The sequence below is a fragment of the Asterias amurensis genome, chromosome 15 (genome assembly GCF_032118995.1).
Source record: "Asterias amurensis chromosome 15, ASM3211899v1".
Classification (NCBI taxonomy): Eukaryota; Metazoa; Echinodermata; class Asteroidea; order Forcipulatida; family Asteriidae; genus Asterias; species Asterias amurensis.
This window is the reverse complement of record NC_092662.1, coordinates 12,025,912-12,045,651: the sequence shown is the minus strand read 5'-3', so window position 1 is coordinate 12,045,651 and position 19,740 is coordinate 12,025,912. Positions and strand designations below refer to the sequence as shown.

At 38.4% G+C, this 19,740-nt stretch overlaps 1 protein-coding gene across 2 annotated transcripts in view; it reads left to right on the top strand.

Annotated features, from left to right (window-relative positions):
* Positions 1 to 3,210: 3,210 nt before the first annotated feature.
* LOC139948259 (LIM domain transcription factor LMO4.2-like) overlaps positions 3,211 to 19,740 on the top strand; it is a 64,165-nt gene continuing 47,635 nt past the window's right edge. For both annotated transcript variants that reach the window (XM_071946354.1, XM_071946356.1), the window contains exons 1-2: positions 3,211 to 3,556; positions 16,053 to 16,241. The gene's annotated coding sequence lies outside the window, so the exon portion shown is untranslated. The remainder of the gene's footprint in view (positions 3,557 to 16,052; positions 16,242 to 19,740) is intronic.

Sequence of the window (19,740 nt, the reverse complement as noted above, 5' to 3'; positions counted from 1 at the left end):
AGGAGACTCTTTGCTTGGCAAATAAAACCACACAATTTGTATCTAGGGACTGTGTGACACTTCGTGTGACACTGGGCCTTTTTTTATTATATTATTATCCCACAACTTCGACGACCAATTTGAGCAATTCACTGGAGTGTTATTTTGTGCATGTTGAGATAAGTGAGAAGACCCCTGGTCTTTGACAATTACCAATAGTATCCAGTGTCTTTAAATATACCGGTAATGTATTTTTTAGAAAATTTCACTTCGAAGTACTATACTATAGGCATATGGATGGGAAAGGATATCACTTTTTTATCACCCCCAAATTAATTGAGAAGCGTTACCGCAGTAGCGTTTCTCAGATTGCGTATCCTATTATGAATTGATTTGTCTTCCTGCTTAGACATTTCGCTCCGGAGTTTCGGTGATATATCCAGCGGCCATCTTTTGAAATGAAATTTTCACAGGTATGGCAACTTAGTCCTACTGAACACAATAATCATACAACACTATGAGACACAATCATATCAATTGGCGAAAGCGAAGCAAAGCACATGGGGCGACGCATAGGTAATCTGCATTTTATTGTATTGATATCTGAAACAAAAAGTCGCGTTCCCATAAAGGCAGTGGACACTATTTGTAATTACTGAAAATAATTATCAGCATAAAACATTACTTGGTAACGAGTAATGGAGAGAGGTTGGTAGTATAACAAATTGTGAGAAACGGCTCCCTCTGAAGTGACATAGTTTTCTAGAAAGAAGTCATTTTCCACTAATTTGATTTCGAGACCTCAGATTTAGAATTTAAGGTTTCGAAATCAACCATCAAAACGCACACAACTTCGTGTGACAAGGGTGTTTTTTCAATAATACCATTAGTGTCCAGTGTCTTTAAGGTGATGCTGCCGCTTCCCAGGTCGTATCGTAATTTGGGTGTGATCCTTGGCTACACGGCAGTTAACGGTTGTATGGCTTCTGACTGGCACCCCCGAACAAAGATATTGACAAAATAGGGACACCGCCATAGGGCTAGGTAGCTCAGTTGGTAGAGCGCCGGCACGTTAAACCGGAGGTCGTTGGTTCGAATCCCACTCTAGTCAATTCTTTGTTCACCCCCCTCAAAAAAAAAAAACCCAAAACAACTAAGATACAAAATGTGTCCAAATTAATTGTTGTTTGGGCTATAATAAATAAAGTGAAGTTTGAAAAGTAACAAAAAAAGGTCAGTCGATCATTCAAATCAATCACTCACTAAATCCATCAATCAATCAGTCAATCAGTCAATCAATCAATCAATCAATAAATCAGTCAATCAATCGAAACAATGTCCACTTAATTAAACATACACATTTATAAGCCGAAGTGTAATGATTGCCTGTTTCTGTTATTAACGCCATCCAAGGCCAACCCTACTAACTTGTCAACCAGTCTGCAAACAATCAGAGAACATAGCGCCCTCATCGTGCGTACTCTTGCCATCTCAATGTGTGCAAACCCCGTTGGATGACACATGGCATAATTTAATAATAAAGATGGTTCACTACAAAAATTAGGACATTTTTGTGCCAGAAAAACATACGTTATAGCAAAGTGTGTTTCATAACCCCATCTGCTAATAGAAACCGCCGCCGGCTTGGTAGCGTGCAAGTTGCTTTGTTTACGGAGTGTATATAGGTCTGCTAATTTTTTTACCCCCATAAATCGCCCTGTTAGTTCGCAAAGCAAAAGGAAAACCACGCAATTTCGAGGCAAATTTGTGTGGATCATTGTATTATATTTTTAAAACATCTTTCCAACCATATGCATTTTATAACAAACGGTTACAAATGCTTTTCATACTGGCAACTCGTCCGATCCAAGGCAACGTGTCCATTTTTAATTTTAATCTTTCAAAAGAAAGCTTGTTACGCGGCCATCTGAAGCGGCCATTTTACATGTGAACTTACCCATTCTAAAGGCACTGGACACTTTAGCATACAAACTTAAACGAGCAATGGAGAAATGTTGAGAGTATTAAAGGCAGTGGACACTATTGGTAATTACTCAAGATAATTATTAGCATAAAAACATACGTTATAGCAAAGTGTGTTGAGGCCTATACAAATAACCATTGGCCATCAAACGAAGCATTGGTCCTCAGAAGATCTGAATGTAGCCTCGGTATCACTCTCTACCCAGTTCCATTCACTGCTGATCATGTTCTTCTGTTGGTAGCTATGATGTTTGCCCAAATCATTAAACATTAATAATCCTTACATGATATGGACCTTACGCAGTCATCCCATGGGGGAAATTCTCACTATGTATAAAACATTGTTTTGTGCATTAATTAAGTCAACAGTTCAGTGTCCCTAAATTTGAGAGAACCATTATTTATTAACCAAAAACTAATACTCATTTTAACAATTAAGTGTCAATTTATTGACCAATGTGTTTTAATAACTCTTCAAATACTTTTTGTAAAAGTAATGGTTAGACTAAAATTGTGTTATGGTTGTGTTTGTGTCTTATAAAGCACCGGCCGGAGGAAGAAAACAAACCTTCTTTCCAAACCGTTAGTGTTGGCCTACATTCACTCAACAGACAGCAGTGACGTGCCTAGGTCCAGATTTATACACGGGGAGTACGAGTCCAAGTAACAGGTGTTACTAAAATTATCTTCACTTGTTATGAGCACAATAGGGTCTTAAATTAGATCCCCTGTGAAACTAGTCTGCTAATTTATTTGATTTTGTTTTGTCCTGACCACGTTATGATCGTGATGTTTGCATCACGGGAGGTTACTACGTGCGGGTACTGGGGGATCATCACATCCAGCAGTGCTTCAACAGTTCCTTTGTAAATATAAAGTAGTAATTAACGGGCACCTTGCAGATCGCCATAATGGACCGTTATTCGTGGTCGAACAATAGCCATCGTCCCCAAGCTAATTACAGTACTGGGCAACCTCAATCCCATAATCAAACTGTATTCAACCGAGTATTTACACACACAAATTAATCCCAGTTATCGGTAGCACTATAGTTTGCAACACACTACTATAAAGGCAGGGACGATTGTAAATCCGTAGCTGATGGTTCCACCCTTGTTCTCTTGAGATCTTTTCGTCACCTCTTTGAAGCGCCCCTTCAGGAGAAAAGGTGTTGAGGGTTTGGGGCCAGGAGGGAAGGATAAGAAAGCCGGAGCTGTCCGCACTAGTTAGGTATTGTGCAGTATTGACCGGGGGACTTATAGTCTGTTGTAAGTGTCTCTAGGTTTCCAATGTTGGATTCCCATGGGCTATTTTGCGATGTCAGCGCAAAAAGCCACTTGACTGTGTTTGGGCTCTCTGGTAAACATTAATCAATCGGTGACAGGAATGTCTGGAGACTACTTCAAGACTACTTCACAAGTTAGTCTTCTCTTCAATAATGCGTCAAGACGATTACAGGCAATCAGCTCTCAACATGAGAAGCAACAAGAAGAACCATCAAATCTTATACAGAAGAATAAGTATTCCACTGGTCATTAGGGTTGGAACATACTGAGTCACTTGGACTGGAGGACTTTGCAGCATCGATGTTGAGGTAAGATTTGACGGTATTTGACCCCTAAAGATGAGTTTGTAGATCAGCCAAAAGACGAATATCTACATTAATAATAACAATTAGGCATAGAATAAACAAATGTCTAAAACTATTAATATACTTCAAAAAATGTTAAGTTAATATAAATTCATTCCTATTATATCCATTGAGAAATAAATAAAATATACGCCAACCAGAAAAAAAGAACCCGTAAATAACTAGTCGATTTATTGAGTGAGGTCAACGATTTTGTTTGGTTTTATTATCAGTTTATCTGGACGCTTTTTATAACCTATACGTAACATTGAAGGTTTTCAATAATGTTCTCAACTTTTAGATAATATTTTTATTTTTGGGACTTGTGACAAAAACATGTTTGATTATTCCGTATTGTTCACAGAGTACAATATAACAAGATTTGTTTCCGTATCAGACAGATATTCTGTGATATTGACAGCGTGTGTATACCATGATAACAAAACGTTTGAGTCCAACTTTCAAACACATGTTTTACCTGATTTTATGCTGTTGTTTCGTTCTCTAAAACAACAAGTATACAAATTGTAAATGTCGCTGCTGGGCACTTTTCACAATAATTATCTAAATAATAATAATATTAGTAGTATAAATAATAGCGATTCTTTTGAGTATTTTTTTTAGAGTTACTATAAATAAACGAACTTATGGTCTTAAAAACACTATACACTATATTGGTAATTGTCAAAGACCAGTCTTCTCACTTGGTGTATCTCAACAAATGCATAAAATTTCATTTCACACGAAGTTGTGTGCTTTCAGATGCTTGATTTTGAGACCTCAAGTTCTAAATCTAAGGTCTTAAAATCAAATTCGTTGAAAATTACTTCTTTTTCGAAAACTACTCCACTTCAGAGAGAGCCGTTTCTCACAATGTTTTATATTATCAACCTCTCCCCATTACTCGTTACCAAGTAAGGTTTTATACTAATAATTATTTTGAATAATTACCAATAGTGTCCACTGCCTTTAAGGGTCTTGAAATGAATGACAATGAAAGCTCACTTGGTTATTAAGTACAACAGTTTTGGCAAGTATCATGCATTTTGAGAAACATTTCACTTCGAAGTACCACGACTATGTAAAAAGATAAGAACTTCCCCCACCCGCCCCACAAAAAAACCCATAATAATAGTACTAATAACAACAATAAATAACAATAATAACACTTAGAAGCGTTGCCGCCATAACGCTTCTCATATTGTGTATTCCTATCCTGAGTGTCGGCAATATCTCAGAAAACGCGACCTTTTGAAAACGAAATGTTCATAGGTTAATTTTATTTTATACAACTACATTTTTATGAAGGATTAAAATAATCAAATTGTTACAATGCCTTTAAAAGGCAGTGGACTCTATTGGTAATTACTCAAAATAATTGTTAACATAAAATCTTACTTGTTAACGAGCAATGCAGAGATGTTGATAGTATAAAAACATTGTGAGAAACGGCTCCCTCTGAAGTGACGTTGTACTTGAGACTCAAGTAATTTCTCACTAAAATATTTGAATTAAGTTCAAGACCTCAGTTGAGGTCTCGAATTCAAGTATCTGAAAGCACACTTTGTCCGACAAGGGTGTTTTTTTCTTCCAGTGTTCTCTGGTTTGTTATTTTATGCGTTGTTAGGATACAACAAGTGAGAAGTCTGGTCTTTGACAATTAGGCCTACCAAAGGTGTCACGTGCCTTCAACTGGTTTATTTACACAAAATAAATAAATTGAATAATATCGAAACAATAATTTGAACTTGGCATAATCTTTTATTCAATGGTGTCGAGAAGTCTTTAGCTCGTTTATTTTATGTTCGCTTTAATGTCAATTTGACAAGTCATAACACCGAATATCAAAGTGTTGAGACTTTTGATAAGGACGAACCTCACTCGAGAGTCGAGTCCAGTGTAAATGCACTTGACAAAGTAAACAGCGCCATCTATGTTGAACCGACGAAATGCCAACAACATATAATTTGTTTGCCATTGAGATTTACTCGGAGAAGTTCCTATTGGAGTTTTTTATTTCAATTAAATCATCGTAAATGTCGTTGAAACTCAACAAACGCTTCATTGAGTGTGACCCAATTTTCCTGTTCAAACCGGAAGTTCAACATGGTAAAATTTCTTCATAAATTCATTTCTAATCACATTGATGCCATCACTCACAAACACCTTGTTGTTACAAGGATAGCACAATCTGATCATTCCCTGTATGCTAAAATGTGATATCAATTTTTTGTTGATACATCGATGTGTACTCAGTACTTTCCCGAGATCTGTGAACAAATCACAGGCATATTACTGGGGTTGGATTCAAACCCACGACCCTTGCAATTCTAGAGCAGTGTCTTACCAAATGTACCACCATTAATTGCCCGGTAGCTAAGGGCAGTTCGAAGTCTATATTATTTATATATAGCTATATAGCAGCGGTTACCACAACGGTCTAAAAGATGGAAATTCGCATAGTTTTTTGTTTTATTTATCACTACAATTTTAGAGCGTGTTATGAACAAGATATGAATTGAACCCTTTTATGAGCAATGTCATAGGGGCACATCTTTTTTGATGACAGTTTTGTTTACTTTTGCCTTTCCCTGGACGGCGTCTGCGTGTTAATACTGTGATATCCGGAAAATAAAAGTAGAAATTAAATAAATAAAATAGCATCAACAGCTCTCCATTACATTTAGTTTGCCTTTGATTAGGTTGGTAACTTTGCTGTTTATTGTTCACATCATGATAGAGCCAGGTAACCAGTCAAAAATATCGGGTATTGTCCCTTTGCACACCCGTAGAAAGGGGAGGGGTATTTAAAAACGCTCAAACTCTTCAGAAATACCCCTATCTCTAAATTAAAGTCCAGGTCACCCATGATATTTGTTTTAGAATCAACAAAAAATTCAAAATATTTCATAATTAAAATCTTTTGAAATTCCTTTAGTTAATGTGAAAAAAAGTATATGAAGACCATTACAAATTGCGGTTATAAAATCGCATATAAAATTCATCTCATATTATGTTAATAGCATTCACCATCGTTAAATTATTCAAGTGGATTAATGGCTTTACAAATAGCCACACGAAATGTCATTTTTATGTCTCACTGACAATATTCATCTGTGTTATTACACGATAATAATGCAATAAGGAGTCTGGGCTTCTCTGTGTTTTGGGAGTGTTTAGGCCCACTTTTTACGAAAACGTGAGGTGAAACTGACAGGGGATGGTTGCAAACTTGACATGCACAAATCTACACTAACGGGTAAATTCTTTGACTTGTTACAAATACTATTTTCCCGAAACCATTTCAGTTATCTGATCTTTTATGTTCTTTATTGGATGTATTTTGTAAAATTAGTCGTATATTAATGATGACTATTCATCACAACACCTTGAACCTTGAAGCATAATATTGCTCTCGGTCGTTCGAAAATAGGCCTATAAACAAATCCGTTGTGTCATACTTATCTTAGTTTGGTTGTGTTTTGGGGTGTTTGTTTTTGCAGACAAACGGATCGACATGTAGATCTGGAAAAGGCTTTCCCCAATAGTGTGACTTCATAAATGCTTTTAACCCGAGTATGTAGTGAATTATTTATTTTACATAATGGTGTACTATCACGGTGCTTGCAGTTACGGGAAGGCACGCATGCATTTTAGACTGTCATAAGGAAACACTCAAAGCCATTTGAATTCGTAGTCACTGGACATGTTTTTCATTGTCAAAGACTCACTTGGTGTGTCCCAAAACTTATGCAAGTAACAAGTCTGTGAAAATGTTTACTCAATATTGGTTATCAAAGTTGCAAGACAATATTTATTGAAAAAAAAACAAAAAACATTTGGTGCTCAAATTTGGTGCTCAAATTTGATTGAGAAATGACCTCTTTCTCAAAAACTACGTTACTTCAGATGGAGCTGTTTCTCACAATATTTTATACTATCAATATCAGCTCCCCATTGCTTGTTACCAAGAAAGTTTCATGCTCACAATTATTTTGAGTAACCAATAGTGTCCAGTTCCTTTAAGGTTATAAATTGACAGAGAGTTTCGCTTGCGCTTGTCTGGAAACAAGTCTACGAGAAAACGAGACACAGCATCTATCATTCCCGTGATTTATATGAATGACGAGATACTATTATAACAGTTCGAATAGTATAATTAAAAACGCGTTATTTGTTCCTGTCGCCGGGTATCTAGTTGCTTGGGCTAGGCTGGGCATGCTTTCCTCTTGTACGCCGTTCGTGTTGACCAGGCAAGTAAGAAAATGCCTAAGTGAGATTTGTCAATCGATCATCAGTATGAATGGACAGGATAGGACTTGGGTAGGCACACCTGCAGCGGAAGAAACGCCATAAAAGGCTGCTACATGATTGAGTTTAGGATATAGGAACACCTGGTGGGCTATATAGAAGGGTCTTAATCATAGCCGGCAAAGAGAAGACAGATTTACTCACTTGGTAGGCAGTGTTCTTATCAATATGCCTACAGCTATTGCTTTGGCAATATGATGCCCATTTTACTAAACATAACAAACTCGCCTTTTGTGATTTTGTAGTCCAAATCACCAAAGATCGTGGAATGTCGGATGAATTTGGATGTGGCCTATTTTCTGTGACTACGGTGTTATGATCATTACTCCTTCAAAGCAACTCTGCAAACATTAATTTGATAAGGGTGATTGTCTGATTGTGTGACTCCAATTGAGATTGGGTTTATTCGCTCCACAGTACGCTATCAACACAAATTAACTGGGAAAACAGCAACAAAACAAATTGTTTGATGTACAGCTTAAATATGACGTCAAAGAACGGTTTATTAAATTGTGTTTATTTGTTGTTGGTTTTTGTTTTTGCTTTGATTTTACATTTCGAAACGTCACAATATGAACATTGTATGAACGCACTGTGATGAGCCATACATCGTGATGATACTGGTAGTTTTGTTTATGCCTGCACATTGGCTAACCGTGAACCATGCATGGCCCCTGACCAACCTTTGATACTGAGGCAAAGCTTTGTCACCGCAATGACAGTGACACAGTGATTCACTGTGATGGGATGGGAACATTGGCAGTCGATGACAGTGACACTGTGATGCATTGTGATGGGTAGGAACATTGGCAGTCGATGACAGTGACACTGTGATGCACTGTGATGGGATGGGAACATTGGCAGTCGATGACAGTGACACTGTGATGCACTGTGATGGGTAGGAACATTGGCAGTCGATCACAGTGACACTGTGATTCACTGTGATGGGATAAGAACATTGGCAGTCGATCACAGTGACACTGCGATACACTGTAGTAAGATGGGAACATGGGTAGTCAACGACAGTGACACTGTGATGCATTGTGATGGGTAGGAACATTGGCAGTCGATGACAGTGACACTGTGATGCATTGTGATGGGTAGGAACATTGGCAGTCGATGACAGTGACACAGTGATTCACTGTGATGTGATAAGAACATTGGCAGTCGATGACAGTGACACTGTGATGCACTGTGGTAGGATGGGAACATGGGTAGTCAACGACAGTGGCACAGTGATGCACTGTGATAGGATGGGAACATTGGCAGTCAATGACAGTGACACAGTGATGCACTGTGATAGGGTGGGAACATTGGCAGTCAACGACAGTGACACAGTGATGCACTGTGATGGGATGGGAACATTCGCAGTCATTGACAGTGGCACAGGTGTTGCACTGTGATGGGAAAGGAACATTGGCAGTCAATGACAGTGGATAGGATGGGAACATTGGCAGTCAATGACAGTGACACAGTGATGCACTGTGATAGGATGGGAACATTGGCAGTCAATGACAGTGGTACAGTGATGCACTGTGATAGGATGGGAAGATTGGCAGTCAATAACAGTTGATAGGATGGGAAGATTGGCAGTCAATGGCAGTTGATAGGATGGGAAGATTGGCAGTCAATGACAGTGACACTGTGATGCACTGTGATATAGGATGGGAACATTGGCAGTCAATGACAGTGGATAGGATGGGAACGTTGGCAGTCAGTGACAGTGGATAGGATGGGAACGTTGGCAGTCAGTGACAGTAGCACAGTGATGCACTGTGATATTGGATGTGAACATTGGCAGTCAAATTGGCAGTGGCAGTGTGATGCACTGTGATATAGGATGAGAACATTGGCAGTCAATGACAGTGGATAGGATGGGAACATTGGCAGTCAGTGACAGTGGATAGGATGGGAACGTTGGCAGTCAGTGACAGTGGCACAGTGATGCACTGTGCTATAGGATGTGAACATTGGCAGTCAATGACAGTGGCAGTGTGATGCACTGTGACACAGTGACAGTGGATAGGATGGGAACCATGGCAGTCGATGACAGTGACACTGTGATGCACTGTGATGGGATAGGAACATTGGCAGTCAATGACAGTGGATAGGATGGGAACATTGGCAGTCAATGTCAGTGACACTGTGATGCACTGTGCTGAGATTGGAACATTGGCAGTCGATGACAGTGACACTGCGATGCACTGTGATGGGATGGGAATATTGGCAGTCAACGACAGTGGCACAGTGATGCACTGTGATGGGTAGGAACATTGACAGTCAATGCCAGTGACACAGTGATGCACTGTGATGGGATGGGAATATTGGCAGTCAATGACAGTTGATGGAATGGGAACAGTGGCAGTCAATGCAGTGACACTGCGATGCACTGTGGCAGGATGGGAACATTGGCAGTCAATGACAGTGACACAGTGATGCACTGTGATATAGGATGGGAACATTGGCAGTCAATGACAGTGACACTGTGACGCACTGTGATGGAATAAAAACATTGACAGTCAATGCAGCCACACTGTGATGCACTCTGATGTGACGGAATCAATGTCACTGTAGTCACATGCACAGTGCGATGAAGTACGTGGTTTGCAAAAAGAGTGTCACTGCCATCCCTTCAAGTTGATGCACTTTCTCCACTTAAAAGACTAAGCCCATGTTTGTTCTGTAATTCATCATGAATGATTAAGTGGGTCTAGAATAATGGCGAATATGATGATTGCAAAGGTTCTACACACTTAACAATGATGAATGATGTACACGTGTTCATCAATAATAGACGGCCAAGGCGCGCGCAACTCGATTGTTTTGATGAGGGCGCCCTTCACATCAGGCTTGTGTGGCGAATTTGCTATCGGTGCATGTATTGTACTCGTGAGCATGCAAGTTGATTTCACATTGTAAGGTTATTTCGCCCCTGTCACCTCTCACCCCTTCATTTATTGGAAACTTGCATCAAAATATTCCATTCAAGTATGTGTTCTTTCCAATTTATTGGTAAATACTCAAAATAAATTAGCATAAAACCTTACCTGGTAACAAGTAATGGAGAGTGTTGATATTAAACATTGTGTGGACCAGCTCCCTGTGAAGTAACGTGGTTTTCGAGAGAGAAGTAATTTCTCACTAAAATATTTAAATTTGATTTCGAGACTTACAGAATTTTGAGGTCTCGAAATCCAGCATCTGAAAGCACACAAGTTCATGTGACAAGGGCGTTTTTCTCCTCGCAACTTCGACGACCAGTTGAGCACACATTTTCACAGGTTTGCTTTTTATGCATATACACCAAGTGAGAATACTAGTATTTGACATTTTATCAATAGTGTCCAGGGGTGGATTTCACAAAGGTAGTCCTAACTTAGGACTAGTCCTAGGCAATGCTAAGAGATAGGACCAGTAACTCATCCTAACTTAGGACTGGTCCTATCTCTTAGCATTGCCTAGGACTAGTCCTAAGTTAGGACTACCTTTGTGAAATCCACCCCAGTGTCTTTAAGCACTATACTGTCCCTTCAATGTTATTACACACTTATTTAATGGTCAATATTACTACATTTTTTATTTAATTTGCCTTAATCGTGCAGAATTGCATGAATACTTGGAGATGACGCTCCGTTAGAACAACGCAATGGAGGGTTTTCCTTATTAACACGAGGCACCCAGTAGCTACAACCAGGAAACATTGTCATTGTTTTAACCTAACTAAGAAACCATGGGAATTTATTATTGGAAATGTTAGGAACCATATTAACAGAAATAGAAAAAGGTGTCTGTCTTTTTAAAATAAATTCTGCTGTGGGGGTGAAAGCTGCTGTTATTTTAGTGATACAGTCCTGATGGGTTTGAACAATACATGTAGGCCTACATGTACATGTACATGCGAAACAACCTGTTTCAGTTTTTGCGGACATGTTGGCGAGTATTTTGTTCTTCCAAATAGTGATAACAAACTTGGTGTTACAAAAACAAAGTAGCAACAAAATCATAGTCTAAAATGAGTGCAACATACCGGGTTGGTATTGGTTAATGTTATTTGCGAACGGGAAATTGAACTTTGTCCCAAGTACCCGTTAAAAGCAGCCGGTGATGAGCGAGACACGCACCATATTTGGGTGCTTTTTAATGTGGTGCTGTTTATAAAATTGTCTAAAGTGCTTCATGCGATTAAAGAATCCTAACTGAACCTCACTAGTTGGAGCGTAAGAAGACGTTTTGCATTAGGTTACTATTGAAAATGAAATGCATAACTGCTGTAGAATCAAAGTGTTAGGTAAACGTTTTCGATGTAAAAAAAAAAAAAATTCCTGATCTTTAAAAATGTATTTCTTAAACAAGTAAAAATAAAAAGAAGTGCTGGTTTTGTTAGGATCTTGTTAAGTCTACCTCGTGTTATAATTCTCCTGTGGTTTTATTTCGTTGCACCCTGACTTTAATCAATCATATACACTCATTTCAAAGCATGATTAAACGCACACCGTGAGCAAATGTAGAATTAAAACCAGGGTCGAAAATAATTTGTGTATGGTGAATAGCTGCTGAGAATAACACCCTCCATGATGTAATTGAGTTAGCTCTGCACTACACATCAATAGATCGACGAGTCTCCGCTATGTCACTCAATACCACGTAATATTAAAACGCTAATTGGATTGTGCAGTTCCCTATTTTAGTATAGAATCTCACATCACTTGAAGCAATTGAACTAACACGGACAATATTGAAGTGCATTCATTGTGAATAACTTTGTTATTGCAGGGTTTTCTAATTGAATTCATTCTATTGCTTAGATACATATCAACTTATCAACTCTGCCAGTTCCCTCTTGACGGAGAGACCGACCGCCAACTATCAATAATTACGAGATTACTGATCACGTGCATGGCTGTTGTTCATCTATAATTTGCACCAATTAAAAGGCCAGTCATTCACGTAGCACTAATGATGTCAATGGTGTGTACGTGTTGACTACAGTCTCCTCGCGGCTTCCACTGGTTTCTTTACTTGAGTTATTTTTGCCAGCGGATTCCACCAAGCAAAACACTATGAAAATGATTCGCTGTAGGGCGTCTCCTAATTGATGTTACTGTGTGGGCTGACTTGTTAGGCAGTCACTCACGTTCCACTGACTTCAATCTCTAACCAGACAAACTTGCACCAAACTCACTTTGGAAATTAATGTTAGCTTTGGGGACGAATTGAATTACCCTTTTGTGTACGTCCAGTTCCAATTATTGGAGTATAGAAAAATCCTGCCAACGGGAGATGTGTATAGCCGTTAGCGTAATGAGTAAATGGAATAAGCCAACCCCATCCCATACGTCACCTAACTTCTTCAATTCACTTTATCGTGGGATAGGTTTTCTGTAATGCATTGGCCAAAGTAGATATACGGTTCTCTAATGTAGAATGCAATGTTTGTATTTGTAGCAGGCCAAGCAAGGCATTATTTGATTTTTGTTTTATGATATGCCATGCTTTCCCCCTAGAGCTCATAATTGGTGCATGTAAAAACCTTCTTCAATTATTATAGGCACTTGATTACATTGCCACGAAAAATTCTTGATAAATGATGTGCTATTAAGTTGAAGCTAAAGCCTTGAAAAATGACTTCGAGTGTTTTAAAATGAATGAAATACATGTTTTACATCCCAGAAATGATTTTTACTTTGAATATACAACCAATTGTTTTGGCAAGCATTACCATGCAATGCATGATCTTTTGTACGTTACCCGTTCCCCAAACCAGGGGCTTTGCTTCGACCTGACAGGTTTATCATGGACAGACAATATGGCATTTTAGTATATTATAATATATCTTGATATTAATAAGTCCTAAATATTGATAGGGTCGCCAGAATGTGTAGTACTCGTGGATTACCAGGGCTACTCTATAATTGAGCAATCTGGAACCATGTCTAGGGATGATTCATCGGCTATTATATCGCTCAAATGTAACACCTGGCAACTTTTTCCCACCTCAATATTATTATTCGTCAAATGATAGGTAGCAGTTTACAACCGCTATCTTTGAACTTCTCTGTAAAATGGCTTTCGGTTTTCACAAAATGTGACAGGCCGCCTCAGCCTACGTTCAAGGTCAACATCTGCAAAAGCATGCATCGAAAAGAAAATCGGGAAGCTAATTTCTTTTTGAATAAAAACATGAGAGAACGTCTTCTTTAGCGTTGAGCCAAACGATCATCGGAGTTTTCGTTTTCGACGACGGATGGTTCTGAGACGGTTTCTCAGCCAAACGTCGTTTTTATCACAATGAAGATTCATCCCAAGTACTGTAGAAATTGAGGAACGACCGTAGTCAAAGCCGACGGACGCGATGCTGACGCCAAATGTCACAATTACCGTCGAAAACGAAAACTCCCTAGTTCAGGAACTGTCATTATTATAAGCCATTATCTGAGATAGCAGTACTGGAATTATTTGTCGAAAGAAACAGAAGGGTAAATAGACTTATGATTTAATATATATATTAATTTTGCATCAGGGATAAAAAAAATATTAATTTATGTTTTACTCTTACACCGACGTTTATAGAATTCGAACTGCCTCTAGCTACCGGGCAATATCGGTGGTCTAGTCGGTATGACACTGCTCTAGAATTGCAAATGTCGTGGGTTCGAATCCCACCCGAATAATATGCTTGTGATTTGTTTCACTGGACTCGGGAAAGTACTGAGCATATAGTGCTCACACACATCGGTGTAAGGGTATAACCCAAATTAATAGACTTCTGATTATTTTGACCATAATATCACAGCAATTCCCACTGTAAGCTTTCATATATCATATGTAGACGTAGATATAATGGGCACCAATCAAATCCACTCACATTTCATCCTATTAGCCCTCTTTCGATTATCTAAGGTTTCTCTGTTCGGTCGCACATCAGAAAAATAACCAAACTTCACCTTCAAAACTATGGCAAAAAGATGGTACTTTTATAGAAAGACCGATTGTGCGAAATTGTACACATGCGGTTAGTTGACGTGCTCTACTGTTTGCATTGGTGTATCTACAAGTGTACGGCATTACTGGTGCTTTAAAGGCACTATACATCTTTGGTTATATTGTCAAAGACCAGTATTCTCACTTGGTGTATCTCAACATGATGCATAACATAGCAAACCTGTGAACATTTTGGGCTCAAATGGTCATCGAAATTGCAAGAGAATAATGAAATTACTTTGTGTGCCTTCAAAATGCATAATATAAAAGGCTTCAGCTGAAGTCTTTTATTATTTGATTGAGAAATTACCTCTTTCTCAAAAACTACGTTTACTTAAGTGGGGTTTCTCACAATGTTTTATACTATCAACAGCTCTCCATTGCTGGTTACCAATTTCAGTTTTATGCTAACAATTATTTGAGTAATCACCAATAGTGTCCAGTGCCTTTAAGCTCCACCGCTTAGCCCGATAAAGACGCTTAATTTGACACGTTTCCTTTTGAACTTATAGTCTGTGTCTGCTCCATGGAAGACGCTGACGAATAGGGATGCTACTTTAATACACATCTCACGAATCAGGTTTCGCGGCTTTCATTTCAAAGGACGAGTTGTCCACTTGAGGTGTCTGTTTACGGACTATACCAAGACCGCTGTTATTATTAGATTAGGGATTCTATACCGACATGTATTTTTGTGAGCATACACCAAAACTGAAATTGTCAACCGACATGTATGTGCACGACTCACGCAAACCATTAATGTTAACTTGGTGTTTTAGCATTGGACTTGATTTCAATTATTTATCAGCCATCTTTGTAAATGATAATGTTATTAGAATAATATTATTGATCTTCGTCTAGTCGACATAAATATGGAAACCCCTTGAATGACAAATGGTACCGTTCCCCCAGCGTCGCTCACCGTCACTCCATCAATGTTGAATCATTTACGATAGATTCCATTAAATTATCATGGAATTTCAATTAAGTTATAAAAGACTGTGGAAGGAACACCCGCAGGCCGGCGCGTACGGTGTTCAATTTCCATCACATTTCCTCCTCTGAAATTGGCAATCTATTTTGAGTCGCGTTGTCAATAATTGGGGTCAAACCTACGTGTATCATGTGCATTATGATAACGCCACTTTTCTGGTTTTGCCTTGATCAGAGGCTGTACGCATTGATGTGGAGTTGACAGCATTTGTTATCATCACCTCGCAATTTGGAGGCTTGCCGGTAGAAGGCCCATGTCTTGTAACTTTGATGCCCATCTAACCCACTTTACAAAGGAGTCTAATCAAGAGATTGGTGGTACTTGGTGTGAAAGTGACCTGGTTGGTGTTCCTGCAAGATCAAGGTACGTAGATCAATCTTTGTTGTTATGTAACTTGCAAATATTACACCGGACAATTCAAACTTAAAAATGAGGCACTGGGCACTATGGTTAATTACTCAAAACAATTGGTTATTTTCACTTGTGTATCCCATTATAACGTATAAAATATTAAAATCTTTGAAAATTTGGGCTCAATATTGGTAATCGAAGTTGCAAGAGAATAATGAAAGAAAAACACAATTGTTTCGGATGCCTAATAAAAGGCTTCAGGCCTGAAGTCTTTTATTATTTGATTGAGTTATTCACTTATTTTCGTTTTAACTAAACCTTACTTCAGAGGGAGCCGTTTCTCACAATGTGTTATACTATCAACATCTCTCCATTGCTCATTACCATGACAGCTTTATGCTAACAATTATTTTGAGTAATTACCAATAGTGTCCACTGCCTTTAAATGGCATGTCAATGTGACAAAAAGGTCGAACACATCAATTGATCGATCTATATATATAGATATCATAATAAATATTGCATTATTAAGTTTGATATCAACAAATAATGATATAAGCAACCAGCGAAGATGCAACTCCTGTGCGGGTTGATATAGAAGGTTTGTATAATAATACCATTACATATTTATTATTATTTACCTCATTGCCATGGCACTTGGGAATATCAGTTGTTTAATTGTTGTTGTTATTATTACTATATATCCTTAATGTTATCACACTACATTATTATTGGTGTTTTGTGATATTTTATTTGACCTTATTGTCTCCCAAACGGTACCATGTTAACACCACAGTTGCTGTATGTGTGCAACGAACCAATGACTGATACCATTGGAATGATATAAACACAATAAATGAGAAAGTCAAACACATCTCTTGAGGTAACTCAAGTAGAAATAAATTACTTTTCTTCAAAGCAACTGCGAATACCGAAGTTCAGTATTCTCTGTTAGTATAATATTCATTGATGCCGAATGCTTTCTTTGTTTCGGAGAAATTTGCCCTCTTTTACACCATCCCATCCCGCTTGTATCTTCCATGGGCCGGCAATTGCAATTCCAAATCCCAACCTCCCAATCCACACGCTTGCAACTGTGTATACGCCTGGAATCCTATTGTCCCTCTTTTATGTATAGGTCCTCGGTTTGAACGTGTATACCTACTCATCCCCACCACACCCAGCCCAGCCTCACCACATCCACCCTACCCCACCCAAACCACCACCATAACCCTATCCACACACCCCTCCAACCCTGGGCCTTTTAGTCAGCGTTAAACTTCACTGTATGTGTCAAAGCACGGAGTTAAAGGTCATGAGCAAGAGTGCAGCACATTGTATCATGTGGTTGGTGAGCCTAATGGCCTGGCTGCACACAATCCACTGTTTGCTGAAGGATATAAGACAGCATTATTGATAGTCAGCCTAGTTTAATTAATGAACTATGCTTTTAATTAATTTGCTATACGATGAATATCACCGTCTTTGTACATGTTAATAAATGCACAATGAAATGACATGACCACTCATGGATCGCAGACTGAATAGGTAATTTGCATTGTGCTTGATTCGAGGCAGGTTCTTGTCATGAGTATATTCTGTGAGGCTCGGTAATATTACAAGTTGCAATTAATCACAAGGTGTTCAATGATACAGGCTTGTCTTGATTAAACAGCGCAGGCAATAATCTGCACTGGCAAGAGCTGTCTGTTGTACTATTGCTCGACATTGAGCAGTCAATTTCAATTTTGTTGGGCGTTTCGAATACTGACAGTAACTTCTTTGAGAAAACTTATCCAAATAATTCATTTCCTGCATGGACTGGAGGCAAACGTTCGCGCCAATGAATCCTGAGCCTTTGGCATAGTAGAAAGACACTCCACTCAGATTTGAAGTCAACGTTTTTACTTGACTCAAAGCAATCAGTACAATGCATAGAATTGGAAATTTGTATATGATACCCATTTGTGTATGAGTCCACTAAGGCAACCTGGGGGTACACATACACTCTTCGCAATTAGCTCCAGTCAGAATCAGCTGTCTTCTTACTAGCACAGCGCACTGCCCGTACTCGCCAGCACTAATTTTGTCGGAGAGAGAAAGGAAAACAACCCTTGCCAATTTAGAGATAGCTTTCATGGCTTGATCAAACCTGAAATTAGACTTTATTTTGGTTAGATAGTGAAGCTTGTGGACGGGAGGGAGATGTTGAATTGTGTGTTGAGTATCTGTCAGGCCCTGGGGTGTGGATGCCAATCAAGTAAGCTTTCAGTAATGGTTCACCTGCTCTCTTGTACCTTGTTGGCATCAATGTACATAGATGACTAGACTTGGACATTGGCTCCGTGACATCTCCTACAGTACTGCTACCTGTGTAAGTACAACTCGTGCAATTAAAACAAAAGAAGCAATATACTTTATTGATGCTTTTATCCGGAGGTGTAATCACCCTTTCAGTAAAATAACCAGTTGTCTTGATGTATACTGATGCGTGACTTTTGCTTCTTTTGAGTAAATGTGCAGGACTTGGTTGTATACCAAACATGCATTTAGTTTATTAGCATTGGCTGATCAAACTCAACAAACATCAGTTCAACATCATCGCTTTTTACATTAAAGTTATGGTAAAATGGTAACAGATATTTCAAACCTTCTTTAATTTCAAAAGTTATGTGCATCGATCTGTCTTACTCCTCTGGAGCTAAACGGGATCAGATCCAGTAACATCAATGTATCTTCTTAAAGACACTGGACACCTTTGGTAATTGTCAAAGACCAGTCTTCTCACTTGGTGTATCTCAACATATGCACAAAATAAAATTTGAGCTCAAAACTGGTTGTAGAAGTTGCGAGATAATAATGGAAGAAAAAACACCCTTGTCACACGAAGTTGTGTGTTTTCAGATGCTTGATTTCGAGACCCCGAATGCATTTCAGATATTTTACTGAAAAATTACTTCTTTCTCGAAAACTACGTTAATTGAGTCTCACAATATCAACAGCTCTCCATTGCTCATTACCAAGTAAATTTGTATGCTAACAATTTTTTGGCCAATGGTGTCCAGGGCCTTCGAGTATGTGTGATAATGTTCGGGTCATCACAAAAACAACTGTTCTTGTTTACAAGACAAACTACCATCATCTGACAAGATGAACAGTCAGACCTAGGATTTTATAATACACCGACCGTGACCATTATAAAAACATGAGAAACAGTGTGATTTATATCACGATATTGTGTTTTCTTGATAGAATATTTAATGTATTTAATAATATCAACGTGTACTAGCTCGTGTAATAAGGTCTTTTTCTATTATATGTTTTCCTTGTACACTTTGTATTCAAGGCACTGGACATAATATAACTGGTAATTACTCAACATACTGTTTAGCATAAAAACTTACTATGTAATGAGCAATGGAGAGCTGTTGATATAATAAGAATATTATGAGAAACGGCTCCCTCTGAAGTAAGGTATTTTTTTATTAAGAGGTAATTTCCCCCTCAAATA